We start from the raw sequence: 22130 nt of genomic DNA on the forward strand, positions 1-22130 counted from the left end.
TCTTTTGTTTGCTTTTTTCTAGGAAAATATGTTAAATTTATGGCAGTATACTCACTGCCTTCTGGTGGCGTGGGTGTTGTTTGCGAAAATGAGAGGACGAAAAGCGAATGTCCGGCGCTCTAACCGGATTACAAACCAATGGTACACATGGGCTCCAGTATCCTGCGGGAAAAAATGGCGTATGAACCAATCGTTGGTTACCGGCTACCGTGGGACTGCATCTCCTCACGATGCTCCACTGCCTTGTGGGTCAGACCTTCAGGTCAAAGGCTCGGGGTGTGGCCCCCTCAGATAACCACCTGCTTCGGTCTGGGCACCCGGTCAGTATGACAACCCACACACAAATACAAATATATAACCATGTAATATTCATCCACGAAGCCAGTTACCAACAGTAATTGATTTAGTTTTAAATATGAATGACAATAACATAAAAACTTAGTTTATAAAACAGATTTTTTCGAATATCTTTCCCTATTGTAGTTTTAGTTTGACAGTTTTAAAAACACCTCTTATCTCTTTGGTTTCAGCATAATGTAAGTACGATAATGTGATTTCATATAAATTTTAACGTTTCCTATGAAAGCATTTTATATTTAATTGAGTTTCTCACTTCATATCTATGCACAAACATAAATGAATGTTGGTAATAATGAATTCATTTTATTGCCTTGACATGCTCAATAATGGTACTTTTAAAAAAATTTCTTTCTTAGGTTTTCAAAATTACATTATTTATTTGACCTAAGTAAATATAGTCAGATTAATCAAATGAACTTCATTTTCTGATCTCAATTTATAGAATACACTAATCATATACTTCTTTTAATGTTGTATCCAATGAAGCATTGTAAATAAGTGGCGAAATATATATATAGTAAACGATTATATATACTCATTGGTAAATGACTTTTCTATTATAAAATATTAATCTTTAATAGTTAATTGAGTAGCTTACTCAATCTAATATTTCGTTAACTTCCATCAGAAAATCTCGAAACAAAACTTTTTGTCTAATTTCTTTGATAAATTGATATGTTTTGCATTATTTCAGCTTATTTTGAAGAATTACAACTATAGGATTACAATTGTTCACTTAACAGTAACAGAACTATTGTCCCGTTAGACTAACTAGCGTCGTTGTTAAAATTTTAGAAAAGATTATTTGGAAGGAGCTGTTTAAGTATTTTGATGAAAACCGGATCCTTTCAGAAAAGCAGTATGATTTTAAAATAGGTTATTTCTGTCTCATTAACTTATTAGTAGCTCATGAAAGCGGGTGCGCTCTTAAAGCTTTTGACGAAGTTTCTCACAATCGGCTGTTATATAAGTTAAGAAATGTCGGGGTTTGAGGCAATCTGTTAATCTGGATAAAAGACATCCTAGCTGGGCGCCTGCAAGGAGTACTGGTGAACTCTAAGTTGTCTAGCTGGGAAACTGTGCATAGCAGAGTGCCTCAGGGTACAGTTTTAGGGCCAGTGTTATTCCTGTTGTATGCAAATGAACGTTCCTGTCTCTCATCATCATTGGTCTTGCTATATGCTGACGATGCCAGGAAAAATAGAGAGTGATAAAAAGTAAAAATTATAGCTAAGAAATTCAAAATAACCTGAAGAAATTATTTGAACAGTCTGCAACTTGACAGTTACTGATAAATACTTCCAAATGTATTGTGATATATATTGGTCATCAAGGTACAGATACAAACGAGATGAATAACATTGAGCTACCTACTGTTCAAACTCACATTGGCCTAAGACATCGTAAGCTTAGACTTATAAACTACTGCACACTGCCGTGCAATAGTCATCCAAAGTTTTACAACCATATGGTCAATACGTAGAGTCTTTAGGCATGTCGACGCTAAAACGTTTTGAATTTGCATACAGTATTCGTTTGTCCTAAGCTGGAGTACTGCATACAAGTGGCTAGCCTCCGCTTAAAAATGTCAGTGAGCTTTAGGAAAAGGTTCAGAGAACCACAACTAAGCTGATTCTCGGAATAGCGGAGCTCACGTACGATGCTCGACTGGTTAAACTAAACCTATTCCCGTTGTCATATCGAAGAACTAGAGGTGATCTGATTACAGTTTTCAAATTACTTAGTGATAAATTTGCAGCTGATATGCCCTCATTTTTTTGTCTTCCGAAACAGAATTCACGAGGACAATCAAAAATGTTTACGAGGCAAGAGCAAATGATTTGTCAGCTGACTATTGACTCTCTCATTGAATCATCAACGTGTGAAATTAATTACATCAATGTGTGATTGAAGCTCCATCTATCGACTCTTTCAAAAAAAATTTGGATCATCTTAGAGACCATCATTGTCATAACTAACACAGGCCACTTAGCCTCCTGTCTTTTCCAAACTGAAGCTGATCTCAATTGTAAAATTATACGTAAATCAATAATGTTTTATGACATGGGGTTTTCTGAAAAAAATCATAAGGTGATTGGGAAAGTGGATTCTTTTCATTCGATTTAATTTAAGTATTAAACATCAAGATAAAACACCATAGACATTTTAATCAATGACATATGGTAGCCAGCAGTGCAATCCACCATATACATTTCGTCCGATTTGGGACTCGTCAGCTGGATGTACCTGTATACTAGAATGGATTCTTTTAAATAAATAATATATAAAAAATAAAAGTTACTCATTTTGTCTTACTCATAGTGTTAAACTAGTGAATTTTAAAAAAAGTAATTCTACTAAACTGTAGATAGTTAATATTAACTATTATAGTGAATAAAACACGGGTGGGGACAATCAAATTATATTTAGCACAGAATTACAGTTACTTGGTAAAATAGAAAAACCATACTATAATACTTGATTTGCAAAATGTTCAATAAGTCTCGAACTTTGTTGTTCTTTCATTTCTATACTAATTGCTTTGTGTTCCCGCTCTTCCTTTCTTGATCTTTCCCATCTTCTGCTGCCAGACATTACATTCCTGACTCGCGTCATATACTACTTATATCAATATAACTAGCAAGCACCACACTATGTAGAGAGCAGTTTTTATATACATGATTTTAAACATTCTTTTTTTCAAATTTTAACTCCGCTTTAAAATACTTATCAGATGAACCACGGGAAAGTACACCAATGTGTTCATTTGACCAGGATATTTTTCAGTAAAACGTTTATTAATTAAAAATAGAGTATAGCATTGTATTTCTGAAATTATGAAGTATGTTTCACTTTGAAATGTGAAGAATTTAACTGGACAGTTGATGAGGCCTAATCACCCTAATCAGAATAAACGATGTGTATACTTGGATATTTCTGTAATTAAGTCATACTTTTAAACTATAAATTTGTTATTAATCATTTTATTTAGAATCTATACCTATTAAGGATATTTATGATTTAAAAAGCAATTACTTGTAGTATTAGTGTTACAGATACAAAACAAGCGTTTCTTTAAGAAGTGAGAATTCAGTTGAGTATAATAAACACTTCGTTTCAGTTGAAAACTGACGGTAGATTCAACAATTAGTGTTTCAGAGTTAGACTTGAATAATAATAAAAAAAATATATTCGCATATATTTTAGTGTAAAGAGTCCTTTTTACAATGCCATGATTAAATTTCAAAATCAAGGCTTCTGATTTGAACATGGTCACAATAGGGATTGTGTAAACTGAAAGTGTGTTGATTACAACTGATTGATTACTGGGTAGTGATCAATGTCATTTGTCATAGGTTCTTCTTAGTGCAGATTGAATCCTATCAAGGAAGTTGTAATGTGGCCACTAGTCTAGCGTGTTGATTATTGAATTGCAATTGTTTTACTGGCGTCTGTTTTAAACTACCATCAAAAAGGTGATTTATAAGTATTACGAAATACATTTTATTCGCCAGATTCGAGATAATGTTTACATTTGATAAAACCGAAGGTGTTAGTACTGAATATATTTTTACTGAATTACATTTGATAATGACAATGTAATTAACTCACTGTTCTCAGAGCAAAATTATGAAGAGCTTAAGACATAGTACTGATCATTCAGAGGCTCGGATATGATATTTGATGTCGAGAAAAACAGACCAGTAATAGTATTTGATAGTTCTTCATTTTCATAATTCAGTATAAACATACCATTAAATAGATGTAAATTTGTTTTATCATGTGACGGTATTAATCTACACTAAACGTTCTAATGTTTTATTTTATTTCAATGTAATGTTTGAGTTTTTCATTAACTAAAAATCATAACGATGTTATCAAAAGATAGTTAATGATAGTTTATGAATTCATCGAATGTCGTGAGGAGGATAATCTGTTGAATGTTCCTTTTGGCATTAAATTATGTGGTGTATAAATTCACAAACTAGGTCATTTCTTTGCTCATGTTTGTTTAACTTGTTTTGACTAACTAATGTTGATGGTAATGATGGATCTTTATTTATGTTTTTAAATTACTGGTATTGGATTCTATTTAAAATGTGTTTTATTAAGAGCATTATAGATCCTTTGAAATGACAAGACCTTTAAGCTTCCTAAAACTATGCATTTTTCAATGAAATTCGTTAAACGAAATTACGTTCATTTTGATGAAAATTTTAAATATTTTCATTGAACCTGAATTTATTAACATGTTTCGATGAAACTATTAAATTGATAGATTTTTAATAGTTGTGATCATGAGTCAATCGAGGCTAGACCATCAGTGCTTCCAGGTTTTTCCATGGTGGTCTAGCTTCAATTGACTCATGATCTCAACTACTAGAATTACTATGATATCTACAGAACCTCTTCTGATACATTTTTGTTGCAAAAATGATGTAATTTATTTTACTCGAACTTCATAGTGTTTAAATAATTCATCCTCTTTTTAAATAGTGAAAAAATGTGGAATAACTACTAAATAAGTAATCATGAGTTCCTAAACTACATATATTTATTTTAAAGTTAATTTGCTTAAGTAGAAGCTTTTTTTAAAACTAATAATTATCTGAACATGATGAACGGATCAATGTTGGATCACCATTGAGAACCTGGAAGCACTCGACCGTTGTTTCGTCTTAGTATAGGCCTCCTCGGCAGTGCGCATGCGGGAGTCAAACCGAGGACCTTAGGTCTCACTCGAGAACGCCTAACCCCTAGACCACTGGGCTGACATCCAACAGTGTTAATGCCTAACTTCAAAAAATTCACGATACTGTCTGTCTGAACTCCATTAATAATGTCATTTCAAGTTGTTTAATTAGAAACTGTAAACTATTCAGTGAGTAGTTAGACAGTGAACTTTTAAATTTTATGGTAGTTTGATCGAAATAAAGTCAGTAGAACATTCATATGCCATTTTAAAATTATGGTCATCCATAAAAAACGAATGTATGTAATGAAAATTCAACTGTATAGAGTTATTCTATGCCAACGAATTTTATTATATAAGTACATTAAGGATATTATCATAGCTCTGAACAGAATTATTTCAGTTAACTGGTTGAGCTAACTGAAACGACAAAAATTGTATCGTATGGGTAGTTTGAACTTAGATGAGGAGTACATGAATCTACTCAAATCCGATCAATGTTGAATGGACAATAATCTCAATTACTCAATCTAGTGTCAGAAGTGGGATTCGAACCCATGCCCTCAGAGTGAGGTGGGACCTGAACGCAGCGCCTAGGACTGCCCGATTATTCTAACCACAATGACCCCAATTATTTAGTATTTAATTCTTAACATTAAAACAATATGAATTCAGTGACTTCCGATATTCTTCTCTCATTCAGACTTCAAAATGAGGTATTTAATGACATGAATTTACTACAAAACCTATATTTTAGTTAGTTCTTAATGTGTTGTCAACATCTAGTTTATTTTTGTTGAAATAAACTATACTAAGAAATAAATCGAATAATATCATCAATCAATTCATAACTCGTCGAATAACAAGATTATGATCATCACCAATTGACTAGTATTGAACTGTAGTTTTTGAGTACAACTATAATACAATAAAGCAGTTCATTTCAGTCCTTAATTTTATGGGAAGATCATTAACGGTCGTTTCGATTGATCGTCCCTATTTTAAAATCATTGGGAATGGTTAACATCTCCAGGACACAAATCATAATCTTATGTATTCCTAATTTTGTATTGTTGTTGAGTAAGTAATTGTGTATGATGACTGATAAACAGAATTTTTAAAATGTACATTGAATACATGTTTATTCAGATTATTGTGATAAATGCATGTCCTCATAGTCTCACTCGATAAACCAGTACAACCGTACATATTTTACATACATCATATTATATATGATGCTTTATGAAAGTATCAAAATGGTTAGAATGAAATATAAGGAGAATTATGTCCATTATCAGTTTAAGATATGAGTGTATTATTATGTGTTTGATAAAGATCATGTCGACAATAAACACGTTATTTTCAGGTAAATAACTAATAATCACGAGAAATGGGTTGAAATAAACAGAAGGTGATAGATTCTTATAATGATTATATATATCAATCCGTAAACAAAATATTATTTGGAATGACCTACATAAGTAAAAAGGGTATAGTCTGTTAGAGATAATCTTAAACATACACACACATTTAGATAAATATTTTTCATTTGACTTAAATTAGCATAGTATATAATTATATATTTTCTATCACAAATATAATCTCAGAGGAGAAAAATAAACTCACATGTTTGGAGGTGGGATTTTTTCGAGTTAAAACAAATTGTAGTTGAGAGGGTGTTGGTACTTGAAAACTCCATAAAGTCTTTCTATTACTTCGTGAAGTTTCTTACCAGATCAAGTCACTGAGCATTGCAGTACAATGTACTCATTACTAGCTAAAAACAGTCTATGAAAACCCTTCGATCTAGATTTCATTTTAGTTAAAACTAGTCAGAAATATATGTATCTGTGAACCAGATATTGATGCTATTCATGCAGCTCGAACATGGATACCTTGATGACATACTTCTTACTAGTGAAGTGACCGATTATCATAATTATAAGTTGCGTTTATAATGTGAATTTTGTGTATAGTATAACACTGTAAGAACCTTCATAAACAGTACGATCAAACACTTAGCGCATGGTTCATCGTTATGATTTAGAACGTTCCGATGACCCACCGTTTGAGCATTATATATATAATCCATAATGTTTCGAAAATAATTACGAAATACACATAGCTTTAAAAATATTGCAAACGATATAATATTGAAGAATAACGATTACTCATACACACATTCCTCACATTGAGACAAATCGATAGTAGCTGATGCGTTACTGCTTATAAAGTTGTATTTGCATTATTCAACTCATGATAGATCCATTTTCAATCTTTCATTCCACAGGAAGTAAATTATGTAACCTATCAAACACTTTTATTTGGAGATCGCTCAGTAGTATTTTTGTTCAGGTTTGTTCGATGGTAATTTCTAATACAAGTTAATTCCACCCTTGTGATTTTTCTATAGAGCCTGACCTCTTTACGACTATGTAAGACAATTGAACAACGGTTTGTATGTGAACCTAAAATTGTTGGTGTAGTGTGGCGTTAAAATAAAAATAGAGTAAACAGTGTTATTCTCACCATATTGATGATTGTCTTTTTATATTTATGAAAATCTTTATAGATCAGGGTAATTAATTCATGTAACGAAGCCTAATTCAAATGACAGATGTTGAAAAACGTAAACTGTCATAGTTAAGAGTTGTTTGAATATCACTTTAAATAATGTACTTCAGTATGTTAATGTAAAATATCTGTTTTCTTATTATTTCAACTTATCTAGTATCTGGGATCTTTCAGGATTAAAGATTATTAGGAATAAATTATATGTATGGCTGATCTGAATTTAAAATTTATTTACTCGTCACACTAAATGGAGTGTAAATGATTGGTCTCTTTCTGGCATATTTGCATTCTATCCGGATCGCCTTGATATTTTCAATAAGTAACAAGCATTTTAAGTATAGATGGGTGGTGATTGGTAGTTGAGTCCATAACGTGCGTTCCTTCCTATTTAGGCCTCGTCAGCCGGATTGACCTGTATCCCAGAGTTAATGTTGACTCTTGGGTTCGATTCTAGTACTTCTCGCTTCAAATGTCATCGGGTTATTGATCTGGTTACTGAATACACATAGCGTTTGGAATGTGTAATGGGGTGAATTCAAATTCATATATACTGGTTATTGAAGCGAAAATGTTGGTGATGTCTTAATGCAAAGTGAGTCTCTAGATTGGTAGACTTATTAGATGGTCTGTACAGCAACTTATTCAACTAAAAAATTTAGAATTCCTTTCAATACATAAATTCCTTAAACTGATATCTCAAATTAGTTCACTTGATGACTATATTTCGTATAATTTCTGTCTATAATGTCTCAAGTGATCAGTATAAGACTTGAACACCAATACTAGAAACTAAATTTATTCACCTGATAAATATCAAACAAGTATCAAATATGACTATTGAATTCGACTGTTAACACATGTTATCAGAGATCTCCTGAAAAAAAAACCATTAAAAAAATAATTTTTTGACTATTTGTGAAGTATGTTTAGTATTACATTCACTTGTTACTTACGCCTGTTACTCCCAATGGAGCATAGGCATTCACTTGTTAACTAGACTATATTACAACTATAATTTCATCATTATTTTTTTATATTGCTTATTTGATAGACCACAATAAAAGTAATTACAATAATATTCAGTGGTTATCCATTTCATATTATATAACATTTTAATAAAGCAAGAACAAATGATCAAAGAGAAATAACGTATATTGGCATACGATTAAGCTTAATGATATCATTAATCTTATAACATAATTATTAGCTGATTAGTGAGATGATTTTATTGTTTTGTTGATTCAAATCTAGTTTATTTATATGATTAAAGTACTGATGATATTTTGAATGTTTAGATTCATTTGACTAATGTTGTCAAAATAAAACACATTCAGTAAATCACAATGTTCTAATTTTCTAACAGCATATTTTGAATAAACGGAATACACCCATTATGACATTAAATAAGAAAGATTAGTTCAGCGAAGAGTTCTCTTTTCGGTGAATTCATTTTCAAAGCGGTACAACCGCAAACATATATATACTTATTTTTACAGGATAATAATAATACTGATAATAAACTTGTTATACATGGTGACAGTAAAGTTAAATAAACAAAGGTATTAAAAAATGTAAAAAATTTTAAAACAAGGAAAGTTTAATAATCGTTTGATTGTTAATGGCTTAAGTATTCATCAAAAGATAGATAGGGAAATTATCATTGGGAAAAGATCGTTCAGCATGATAAAATAAAATGTTGAAACAGAGCTGAAATGTAATCAGAATGATAGTGGAAGTAAAAACAAACCAGTTGTGGGTAGAAGATTTAAAGGGAAGATGGAAGGTGGAGCAGATGGCTGTAAAGGAACAAGAGTATGAAAAAGAGAGAAAAATTTAGTACATTAAGACCATGATAGAAGTAGAGGTTGTATTAGTCTCTTTTGCACACACAATTCTGGTTTTTACAGATGTATGGCTAATGCTTCGGCAATGCAAAGAAAATGCACTCTGTCTTAGGAAGACTTCTACTTACCTTGTAGATGACCTTGAACACAGAGTCTGTCTTGATTGAATGACCTGTGTTCACAATGTGTTCGATTATTGAACTACTTATTGAGCCGTTGCCTCCTCTTTTTAGCCACTCCGGACAATGTTCTTGAATTCTTTTGGATAAAGTGCTCATCCAACGACCTATATATCTAACTCCACAAGAGCAGGTAAATTGGTAAATGTACGTTGAGTTGGTCAGATGCGATAATTTATCTTTCAGATTACTGGTGAACAATGGCTGGCAAATCTCCTGGAACCCGTTAGAAAACGCATTTGTAAGCATTCCGTAGGCGATACTTTTGAATTTATCGAGCACATAAAAGAAGTGAATGTAAGTGACAAAGTTATGCTACGTCCGGTAAATAACAATGTTCTAATTTTCTAATCGCATATTTTGAATAATATATTCAATGAATATGCAAAACAAAATGATATAACTGCCTAAAACAAAACACTTGTAGAATTTAGAATTATTCCCTACCCTCAATGTTCACTGTTTGCACATTAACGTGATTCAGTCATTTGAAGTTTATATTTTCCCGACGAACTGGTTTATTTTGAAGACGGATATTACTGTGATGAAAGCTTGAATATGGATGTATTTCATTCTTTTGATTAAATATATATCTATTTTTCGAAATATGAATTAAAATTACACATTAGAAGTGTTTATTAACGTGTGGTGTTTATTATAAGAACCCTTCCACAGTCCATTTCATTTTAATTACTATTATGATTATTATTATGAATTCTTGAAAACTTGGATGAACAGGCTGCAAATAAACTATGAATCAAATACTACCAATTGTGTGCCCTAACGAATAAATCGCTTTACTTATATTTTAGCATAACAGTTTCGCATTCAACACTTTATATTATGCTCACTAGTAACAGTCTGCAAGAGGTATTTCCTAGAGTTCTAGTGAGAAGCCGTGACCAATGGAGTTTACCCGGGGTCTGTTGTGAAATAGTAACTCACTGAAGACAATTGTAAACGTTAGTGCAATTTCATGGATTGATCGAAGTTAGACATTAACACCGCTGAATGCAGGTTCGGTAACTTAGAAATCTGAGACCAATAAGTCCTAGGTTCGAGTTTTCAGAGGTGAGATTGTGGATACTCACTTCTGAGAAGTTCCATACTAGGATGAAGTGGCCATCTAGTGCCTCGAGGTTTTCCATGATTGTATATCTTCAATTAATTCAAGAATTCAACTAATTAGTAAAAAGTGACTTGAGAAAAATTTATATTAAGTAATGGTTTTTACTTTTTCCGACAATGTTTTACAATAGTGGCTTTATTTTACATCAAACTATAACCACAATTAAGAGAATATTTTAATGTAATATTCTCATGATTATTCTACTATTTGAAAACAAATGATTTACCAATAAAGAAAACTCAACATTTCATTCAGTTAATAAAAGTTCTTAATAATTCACCAAATTTACTATCAATATCAAATACTTCCTTTATTAATTTAAAAGATTGTAACTAACGATTACTGAACTTATGAAACTGGTTACATTAATTAAATTTCTATTATATGATTCACTGTATAAAATGGTGCATGGAATAGATTTTCATGCGAAAATTTCAAATATTCGGTCATTAATACATTAAACTTAGTTCATGTTAAATTTTGTCCTTAAATACAGTTAAGGAAATTTAATTTATTCTGTTGTAAAATGATTTAATTTTTCTTTACATGGGCCACCTTGATCGTTAAGTTTTTCCACTTCATTGAATAATTCACTTGATAAATTATATTCATATTAAGCTTAGAAAGACGTTTTTCCTTACATTACATGAATATTTACAATTGATTGGTCACTGGGTGGTGATCATATTCGATGCACGCAATTCGAGTCACCTAGACTGGTGGTCACATTGCAACTTGGTCGATAGTATTCGATCTGCACTAGGTGGGAAATGACATACATGACATTGATCACGACCCAGTGATCAATCAATTGTAAATACATCTCAGTTTTTCAGGTCAGTCGCGGCACGGATAGCTCAGTGGCAACGTCTTTGACTATGAAGCTGGGTGACACGGGATCAAATCCGTCAGGGAGCATCAATTCCTTCAAGATTACAAGTATACCAAGTAGCACGAAACGTAGGTCCAGGATCGCCTGTTGACTACCTTCAACCACCATCTTGTTACATAAATATTTTAGCCACCAGTTATTCACAATTTTCTGTTATACAAGACTAGAAAAGAAATTTAAGCTATGATAATTATGAAGTAAACTAAACAATTTGGTCTGGGAAATGTTTATAGTGATTTCAGCTATATTCTGTCATAAAGATCAAGTATATTCAAGGTAGATCATTAACCAAATTACGTTCCAATATAAAGCGTTACTTTATACATAGACTAATCATTTATTGATAGAATCTTTATTAAAGTATTTGTTTTAAATTTGGTTTTCATAATGACTATACCAGGATATCTACGTACCATAAATAGTATTAAAACTAATATTATTCTGGTAACAGTAAATTAGTTTATAAATTTAGAATTATGAAATTAGAGTTTACGTTGATATTTCAAGAATAAAATAGAATTGGATAATTTGAAGAATGAAAGTATGAATAATAAATGAACTATGCAAGCTGCTACAAAAGCGTTAGGTTGGGCGACAACAATTACGTAAAAATATAAACGATAATTATACAAAAGTAAACAAACAACAAATGCAATTTGAAAATGAGGAACAACAGATTTTTGAATTGTTTTCAACATTTATTTTCATTGAAGGACAAGTTAGTAAAATGTAATAAACAGTTTTCGTCTGAAGAAGAAAGTTCTGTATGTTATTAAAAATTACAATGGCTTCTACAACTATGTTATAAAATAAACGGAATAGGGTAAGTCATTTCAAAATCAGCATTCGAATAAATTGGTATCTTCTACTTTTTAGTGGAGCAAGTATAGAGCTCTTGACCACCGTTAAGTATCGTGTACCTTTCCATATGTTCTTCAGAAATCCGGTGACCAGTTTACTTATTTGTGGTCTTGATAAAATTAGCTTCGGAGGAGAAATTGAACCGATAAGGACTCACAAAAGATTGACAATGGTCCTTCTTATGACACTTTGGGACTGAACGTTAGTAAAATAAAGCGTTAAACTTAAATACAGTAATTGTCTCTCCGAAACCTCTCCTGAGAGACGAAAATAAAGAAGATGAAAGAAATATAAGAAAAACACTTCTATTAACAGCTTCTTCTTGAACGTCTGTCAATTCAATGTTTCATAAACCACCACTTCACTTAGAAAGGTTAAGAAATGTGTTTGAGTTATGTAGATGAGTCTGTAGTAGAACGTTTTCTTTACCTGAGTCATAACGCATCGGTGGATTGTTAGAAAATTATATTTTAATGATAAGTAATTATTACATCGACAGTCAGCGTATTAAGTATTTTCTCATATTTCAATAAAACTAAGATAAAAGTAACATTATGACAACTTGAAATTAAAATATAAAGTGCTCATTTATCACTTATCGTATTAGGTGTGGTTTATTTGTTTGTTACTGTGTATACACTTTTACGTGACTTATCTTTTCTGTTATATTTGAAACCTGTATTCTTGATATTTTTATTTGTAACCATGAACTGATTAATGTTAGACCACCAATGAAAACCTGTGAGGCAGTTACTCACTCGAGAAAATGGTGGACGGTCACACAATTTAGTAGATCGGTTGAAGTTGGACGCTAACACTGTTGGACGCCGGCTCAGTGGTCTAGATATTGAGCGTCCATGAGTGGGACTAATAGGTCCTGAATTCGAGTCCAGTGTACGAGATAGTGGATGCGCACTGCTGAGCAGTGCCACACTAGAACGAAATGGCCGTCCAGTGCTTCCAAGATTTCAATGGAGGTCTAACGTTGATCATTTCATGATCTCAATTAAAAACTCCACAATTCTATACTGTCAATGATATTTTCCATTGCTTTTTAAAACTATATATATATATATATATCCAGCCATGAGATTTAAATATAAAACAAAGGCAAACTCGCTTTTTTCTTCGCCCAAGTTTTTGGTTATGTTGATAATTAGTTTGTAACATGCAAACTATCTTTGTACTATTCTGTTACGACACTTGGTGAAATAACTGGGCTTTAGTTTTTAGTGAACCTTATGTTTGAAATAAATCCAAACAGAAATCAATAATAGGATAATAAAGGTGAACTTGGTTCATACTGATATTTTCAGTATGTTCGAATTACCAATATTTTTCATTCATTTTCATGCGAATAAGAGATGTGAGTTTCTTTCCTTGTTATCACACTAACCGTCCTGATAGTTTTTGTTCATTATAAATCCGTTATTATTATCAGGCGATAGGATGAAGATTAAACTATCAGACAAACCTGGTTTTACCCAAAATGAATACTTTGATATTTCACTAGTTGAAATCATAAATTAATTGAAGCTAGACCACCATGGAAAACCCGGAAGCACTGGACGGCCGTTTCGTGGTCTAGCTACAACTGACTCATGATTTCAACTAGTGAAATTTCTAAAATCTCCACAAAACCTTTTCTGATAGTTTAATATTTATTTAAACGATAATTTCTTCACAAACCTCAACTAAACCAATTTCATCTAGATCATGTTTTTAAAAGTTGTGTATGAACAGTTAAAGGAATGATTTTGAGAGTGTTGTCTATCTCTGATTAGGAAGCAAATTAAGAAGTCTACTCATAAATCATCGTTGGATGATACTTGTTTCACGAGATTTTAGATAAAAGCTGAATACTTTCATAAGGTCATTCGAAAAAAGTATTCATAAGGATTACAGTTAGTATTTAGGTTAATCATGTAAAGCCGTTTTAACTTTAAGCAGTTGATTAAAATCGAAAAACGAGCCAAATAATTCAAATGAGAAAGTTTAAATGTGGGTAACCAATCTGAAGGAATACAAGTAATTATGTAGAATAGAAAGTACTTATCTTCTTTTGTATTAATTTTTTAAGGTGATTGCTTACTTGTGTTTATCACAATCGTAACAGAATGTGAGAATCTACTTATATGAAGTTTAGGGAAGTTAGTAATTAGCATGGTGAATCAGTAACTAGTTTTCTTTGTGCTAATGAATAGTGATTGTACTTAATAACTTAACCTTAGGAAATGAGTAACATTTTAATTACGTTTAATGGTGTAAACTATCCACAATCGTCAAGTTATTGATTGAAGTATTTTCTTAAATACTAATTGTATAAGTAGATCAGTTAGTTTCCTAACAATCGAAATGAGATACTTAGTATTTTGTTGAAATATGTAAAACTTTGACTTGACAGTGAGTAACTCTGGTCACAAAGTTAAAAACAGTATTATTGTGATGTAATTCTTTTATTGTAAATTATGAAACATATGAGATGATTTCAATAGTAGTTTGATGGTTTAAAGTACAGAAGTTGGGTTCATTTATTCCATGTTCATTCAAGTGAAGAAAAACATTCCGTTGGAATCTTTCGAAAACAAACTAATAGAGTCAATCAATAATTTTAATTTATTTCATTAAAACCCATACAAGGGATAAAACCTGATGAAGTAAAAACTGAAAGTTTTCTTCAGAAAAATTGTATTCTCTTTTTGGTAAAATGATGATTGACTGAAATTTAGGGAGTGATTACATTAAGTTATTTAAAGCCAATTCAAATAATTTTGAATTGAATAATTATTATACTTGTATATACATTAATTAAACAAAAGTTATGGTAATAAATTTAATAATTGAATTCATGAGTTAATCGAAGCTAGACAACGATGGGAAACCTCGAAACACTCAACGGCCGTTTCTTCTTAGTATGAGATTCCTCAGCAATGCACATACACGATCCTGCCCGTGGGATTCGAACCCAAGGCCTATCGGTCCTGCTCACGGACGCTTAATTTCTAGACCACTGAGCCGGTATCCAACGTTGTCTATATCTAACTTCAACCAATCCACGAGTTATTTATTTCATTATCAGCATTTGTAATTGTATTTTACATATTCAATGCTTTGTTTTTAGATAAATGCATACAAGAAAAATACGTTTCGAATCACAATCAATCTATAATCGTTTCAAGTAATTGGGCATTTTATTTATTAATTGATTACAATGTGATACACTGAATTAACTAACAAAAACTAGACAAATTATTTTCAGGCAAATATGGATAGTGGCTAGCAGTGGAATCCAGGACGCACGTTTCGTTCTATTTGGAACTCGTCAGCTGGATATATCTGCATCTTAGAGTTAATGTTCACTCCAGGACTCGAACCTAGTACCGTTCGCTTCAAACGCCATCGTGTTATTCACTTACCTGCTGAGTCTTGATAGTCACTTGCTTGTGCATTGGGGTAAAGTTTTAAATTCACTTGGTGTTGTTTACTTATTTGTAAGTAATAAAAATAAGATTATCACAAATACATTGTTGTGATAAATAAAATGGCTGAGTAACCTAAAAAAAGCAATACTGTCTAGTAAAGTACTAACATTGATCGATTGATGACATCAATTAAAAACTCGACAACCTCCACAACCCCATTCTGAGAACTTACTTATTCATTTATAACTCGTTGTTGAAAACAAACAGAGAAATGTGGATCAAATTGCTAAAAATCCTTGAAGTTTCCGTCAAAAAAAGATTTTGAAAGTCCACCTTAGTGATTTGATTTTTGTGGTCAATATTAATTTTTATTTGAGGTAAGAAACCAGTTTGTAAGAGATGTGGTGTGGATTAATAGTTATAACAGTCAAAAGAATATAAACAATGATCATGTTTATTTAGAATTGTTAAAACATTTTACCATTTTTACCCTGAATGAAATGCAATAGAACTGATCAGTTTTATGTATAGATAAAACTTTTCGAACGTGCTAACTTGAATGTTGATTGACGTGTTTTTAATGAACGTGTATTGGTCAGCTGTTCTTTTCTCAATTTTGAAAGTTTCAACAATCCTCAGCGATGATTTTAGACATAATCAACCAAATGATCTTCGAATTCTAAGCTGAGTGTTAATTAATATAATGGTGGATAATTTAAAGACATAAGCAATTAGTAACATCTAAAATTTTTTCGAATAAACCAGTTTCGATAATATGACCATAGTTTATAATATGGGAACAAGTGCAAATACTTGAATCTTGCCCCCAAATACCCTGGTACGGCCGAGAGTGGGGAGAGTCAGCTCTCCCTCTCGAAATGTTCTCACATGGCCATACGTATATAGCATCTGCCAGGAAATTCCTACTCACTGCCTTCTCGTGGCGGGGGGATTCCACCTAGAAGAGTTGGAAAACCCTGATTCCAAACCAATGGTGCGCATGGGCTCCAGTATCCTGAAGGAACAAATGGCGTATGAACCAATTATTGGTCACCGGCTATCATGGGACTGCGTCTCCTTACGATGCTCCACTGCCTTCTGGATCAGACGTTTTGGTCGAAGGCTTCGGGTGTGACCCCCTAAGAAAACCAACTGCTTCGGTTTGGGCACCCGAGCAGTATCACAGCCCTCACACAAAGCGAATGAGATTTGTGTGGCGCATATCTATTTGGTGCACTCTCGTACCAATATCTATGTGTTCAAATAATAATAATTAAAACATTTTATTAGACATTTGATAGGTTAAAAGTGAAAATCATGGTTTTTACACAATTGATATATACTTTACTATAAATTGTATCCAAGTCCTAGGAATAAACTTCTAAATATTCAAACGGAGGAATCATTCAAAACACATCAAACTAAAACCTTTAAAGGTTTATTTAACACTACTAATGTTATTAAACACAGTAACGTCTTAGTTTTTTCGACTCATAACATATTAAGATACTTTAATGTATTTCTGTATTACTTTATATACTGGTTATTTAATCAGTTAGAATCTATAATAATTACTTAATCATAAGTTTAGATAGATTCTTAAGTTACATTATGAAACGTTATAAAGATGGAGATAAGAAAGGAATAGATTTTGTTTAGATTATTTTAATTTATTTGAATTCCAAGTATCTGAATAATTAGTTTATTCTTTCTGTATATGGCTTCCATCTAATTTACTTAAAATTGATTTACATATTGATATTGATAAAGAATATAATAAGAATGGATTAAAAATGATTAAAATAAAATGTACTTATGCAAGTTCCAAATAGTCTAGACTAGAACTTAAACTATACAGATAAAAGTAAACGATTAACTTAGACTAGTTTCTTCTGATAAAAGTCAGTCAATGAAAGGATGTTTCCTGTTTATAACAAGTGTCGCCATCTAATGTTTTTGTTTTTTCTGGTTAACTTAATTTATTCATCCGTCAACAGTCTGCCTTACTGTCATGAAGAATTAATAAGTAGTATATACTTTTGTATGACAAAAAAATATAATCATATAATTAGTGTTATATTTAGACAATACAGACAAAGTAAATAAGACATATGAAATGTTTCTATACAAAATAAACTGCTAAAGAAATTAATGATATAATACTCTTCTATAAGGAGTTTCATAAGGAATACAACTCATAAAACGTAACTTTGTTTTGTTGCTAAATGATGTTCAAATTCTAGTGGTTGGATGGTTGAAAAAATGTTGCTTTTTAATTCTTTTTTATTATCAGGAATGCTGTTAGGTAGATTTTTGATGTCATCATGAATAACTATGTTTTAATAAATACTATATGAAATAAGTTGTAAATTGGTCCCTAGATATAACTGTCGTTTTAGGATGTAAAGTTTAATTATTATAAAATAAGTATTTTCTAGGGGTGAAAACTACGTCAAGCATTATCTGTTAGATTTCAAGAACTAAATATGAATAGATGATAGTCCTAGGTTTAAACTTATGATTTGCTGGTTGATAGCTACATGTATAGATTCATAACCCATAACTCTACTACTTCATTCACGATGATTGATTGTTAGATATGTTTAGCATTTTATATTTCAATGTCTTTGCTATAAATCGTATTTATTCGAATCCCTTTGGCGGAATCAAGGATGCACACTACTAAGGAGTCAAATATTAGAACGAAATGGCCGTCGAATGCTCCCAAGTTTTCAATGATGGTTCAACACTAGTCGATTCATGATTTCAATCGAAATGTATTAATTTCATTTCTGCTGATTTGATTTTTAATCACTATATTATGGAAAAACACATTTTCTTCAGATTTTGTTGCATAAACAATAATAAATAACCATTATTTTCTTTTGTTCTGTCTGTTTTGTCTAGTTCATTCTTAAATATCATATATATTCACTTATCATTTTACTGCGTTACAGTAGTTTTGCTACTAATAATGAGTAAACAAAAATGATATGAATCATTTATGATCAAAAGGGATTTTGTGGAGATTATAGTAATTTCAATAGTTGAGATCATGAGTTAATTGAAGCTAGACCACCATGAAAAACGGCCGTCTGTTGCTTCCAGGTTTTGGAATCACTTATTGTTAAATGTAAATTTTCTCTTAAATCATAAATAAATTTGTCAAATTCTCGTATAGGCAGGATGAAATTTTAATGTTTTAGTTTTTTTTTTTGTTCAGTTATTTCATATTTATCATCTTTAAGTTGACCTCCATTTAGTTGCTTATAATTAGTGTTAGTCAATAGTATAGTCATTTGTAATTTTCTAACAAAATTAATCATAGATTAAACTAGGTTAAGTCAGAGATTGAAGAAGTTTGTTCTTTATAAAGAAGTATGTTCATCTTGATTAGTATTTTGTACTGTATACAAGAACCTAAATTTATTATTTATTTTAAAACGAAATAGTAAGATAAACATATTCTCCAAAAACGTGAATAATTTAAAAAAAGGTTTTAGAAAATATAGTAACACAACTTTGAAAATGTAATGGAAATAACTTTTGTTGAATGCTTAACAAATAATAAAGAAAATTCAATGTAGTTTTAAGCTAAACTAAATACGGTAATGTTGCTACCTTGACTTGGTGATCGGGCTTGCCTATCGTGATGAACCAATCGAGTTATAATGGCTGGAACAACCGTTCCTCAACGTCCTACCATATCAGACAGGTCGGTTGAAGGGCGGTAAGACTAAAAGCAGCAAACCCAAGGTCTGAAGGTTAGGTCGTACTGATGACTGTACAGAGGTGTGACAGCAGTAAGGTGTTTCCTTCAGACAGCCAGCATGAAAGCGATGCTGCCTTCCCGCAAGGAGGGGTGGGGTTAGAAAAAGTCAACCCTAAAAATGCACACCTCGCCTTATCCCACGGATATTCGTCTCCGGTGTTAAGGTTTCAACAAGTACGGAGCTAACACGAAGATTACCCATAAAAAGGTCGTGTGTGACCGACCTCAAGCATCTGCCCATTGGGCACTGAGGTCACTCTCTCATGTCACTATGACCACCTCTAATCCAATTTCGTTTTCAGGTGCCTCCAGAAGAACCCTTTCACGGTGTGGGCAACCGGGAAGTGATAACCGCTCTCATACTTCTAATAGCACTCAAGACTGAAACAATTATGTTGTTATGGTAAATCAAAAGGTATATTTATTTGAGATTTTAAATGATTTTTTTATTACAAACAAAATAGATGTTTATATCATATGGAAAACATGTTAACCGATGAAGTTTTTCAGTATTTTCGATTTTGCACAGTATACCAATCGCTTTAACAAAATATCAGAAGGGGTTTTTTGTGAATATTATAGTAATTTTAATAGTTGTGATCATGACTCAATTAAGGCCAAGCCACCACTGTTGAGGAGTCCCACAATAAGACAAAACGGCCGTCCAGTGCTTCCAAACTTTCCATGGTGGTCTAGCCTCAAATGACTCATGATATGAACCATTAAAATTTAACAAAATAATCATAAAAAATTGTGATTGTATCTACTCAAATATTTTCAGATGTATCGTTAATACCGTGTCCGCTTGAATAATACTTGATAATACTCTGACATTGAACGTTTTCTTGGTATGGTGATACATTTCACGTTGATTTATTAGTTATTAAGCAAGAACTCGCAGTGATTAACAATATTAGATCACAAAAAGGGTTTAAGATTTACTAATTTAGAAACGATAAATTATGGTCAGCAATCGAGTTCAGGACAAAGGACTCATCATATTCGGGGCTCGTTAGTTGAATTTATGGGTATTCTACTTTAGGCGTTCATAAGGGAATTGTAACTCAGCACAATTTTCCTCAAAGGGCCAGCGTGATGTTCACTGAAGGAATAAGTCTGGATATCCACTTACCTGATCAATATGAAAGGTATGTGTATCCTGTTGATTTGTTCTAAATAGGATGAAACACGTATTTTGGATGTCATTATTATCCACAATCTACTAATTTCAAGCAACTTGTGTCATAATTGCAGTCTACATAGAATGGATGTATACGATCAAAGACTGATCAAAATTTAGCAAGTTAACTCAAACGTCATCACTGTATTTTTTCAATTACGAAATTGAGGACGACAACTACTTAAGTTTAATGCCACGAGAAAAAAATGATAAATTTCAGTGGGGAAATTATAACACCTTATTTTTTTGAAATACAACATGGTGACTTTGTTCAGAAAGATAATGAAAACTCTCCTTTTAAGTTACCCAATACGTAGAACACAATGTCTTCGAAATTCTTCATCTAAGCCAGAAATTTGTATCATCCCAAGTCGCCTAAACAGATTTTGTCAAAATATATCATTAAAATACTCATCACGTTCAACCCATATTATGTACAATTACAGATGAACCTCGTAATAGACCATATGCATTAATGACACCTTAGTTAATGTCTAATTTGTAATCAACCGAGAGATAAACTAATTTTTATTAAACCTGGAAATGTATTTGGACATTGATTTATCAAATTAGAGACGTAAAGTTCTAAGGATTATTTGTTTAAGTTCCCCATGTGATGATTGACTGCTATCAGTTTAGCTAGGTCTTGTATATTAAATCAATTAAATCCGAAGTTTTCATTAATATTCTATGCGTCATTAAGTTTTTCTGAACTATTGAAATCTTTTAAGGAATGAGACTTCATAGCCACTCACAGCTGAGAACTTATTTTGATATTCTCTGGTCAGAGCTAAAGATTTTATCATATTACTTCACAATTAATTCGATAGATAATCCTTAAATTTATAGTTTCATTATTTCTCTGCAAAATATATTACTGCAATGTTTTATTGAGATGGTTTATTTTATACAGATGAGAAGTGGGTTAATATTTAATCTTTATATAACTTCGTTAAACAACCGAAAAGTCCAACAATGACCTAGTTTATAAAAAAATATCTTCATAATGTTTAGATAGTTGTATTGGAAACTATATTGATGGTTTGTAAATGAGTATAACATATATTATAATGGATTATTTGTGTAAGGATATACATGAAATTCATGAATAAACTATTATTCATTCATGCATCCAAATTAAACATAAATATTGAATGAGACACATTTATTGGAATGCTGTATTCAATAAATATGCTAAATGTGTAGTAAACAAAAACTTACAAT

This window comes from Schistosoma haematobium, chromosome 1 (genome assembly GCF_000699445.3).
Source record: "Schistosoma haematobium chromosome 1, whole genome shotgun sequence".
Taxonomy (NCBI): domain Eukaryota; kingdom Metazoa; phylum Platyhelminthes; class Trematoda; order Strigeidida; family Schistosomatidae; genus Schistosoma; species Schistosoma haematobium.